Source organism: Hylobates moloch, unplaced genomic scaffold (genome assembly GCF_009828535.3).
Source record: "Hylobates moloch isolate HMO894 unplaced genomic scaffold, HMol_V3 SCAFFOLD_8, whole genome shotgun sequence".
Classification (NCBI taxonomy): Eukaryota; Metazoa; Chordata; class Mammalia; order Primates; family Hylobatidae; genus Hylobates; species Hylobates moloch.
This window is the reverse complement of record NW_026652283.1, coordinates 56,499,862-56,500,778: the sequence shown is the minus strand read 5'-3', so window position 1 is coordinate 56,500,778 and position 917 is coordinate 56,499,862.

The following is a 917-nucleotide window of genomic DNA, read 5'->3' as shown; positions in this document are numbered from 1 at the left end:
AACCTGTACATATACTCGTTGTGTATAAAATAAAAGTAGAAAGAAACAAATAGAAGAAACCAATGTGAGGGTTTCTGTCAAACCCCAATATCTAATCCAATTATACCAGTAAATGGCCACCAGGTGGGTCTGTGGGCCCACTGCACCCACTGTGAGCCAGACCTAAGATTCTAGGATTCCATTTATTTTTTGGCACTATACAGCCCCACTCTGAGAGCAGGGCCATTATAGATATTAGGTCTCATATTGGGTATCAATGCCAATTCTGTTCCTATCTCTGACAATCATTGAAAGTCTTGGTATTCTTTTCCCCAATGTATTCACTTGAGTAAAGGGCTGTATTCCCTTGGGGAAAGGACAGAGGAGTTTCAAGTGAATACAATTGCTATGTAGTTGCAGGATTCCTTTTCATACAAAACCCGCATCTCTTTCTGCTGCCAGTGTCCTGGGTCTGAGAACTGACGCAAGCCTGGAAACTGGACCAAAAAAAAAAAAAAAAGAAACCTGTAAGTTTTCATTTGAGGGGCTTTTTCTCAGCCTTCTTAACATCCAGTCTTGACATAGATTGTGGTGTAAACGAACCAATATTCACTTTTACTGCTGTTCTAATTGTCTATGGAAACTCCAAGTTCCATTAATACTTCCAAGGTTCCTTGAAGGTATAGGCCATTCCTCTAGCGCATCCGAAATGCCACTTGAATTTTGCCACACATTGTGATATCTGCGGTCACTTTGCTTCATTACAATAATTGCAACTACTTTGATTCTAAGGACTTAGTACCTCTAAATGGACCTTTATTGTTTGGGGGAACTAATTAGGCTCATTGTGTCTAGGAAGCCCTGTTTTCTGTTAGCCTCTGCTAACATCAGCCTTGGCCTACAGAGAACAGCCATCATTGAGCTGATCCCACTCTTAC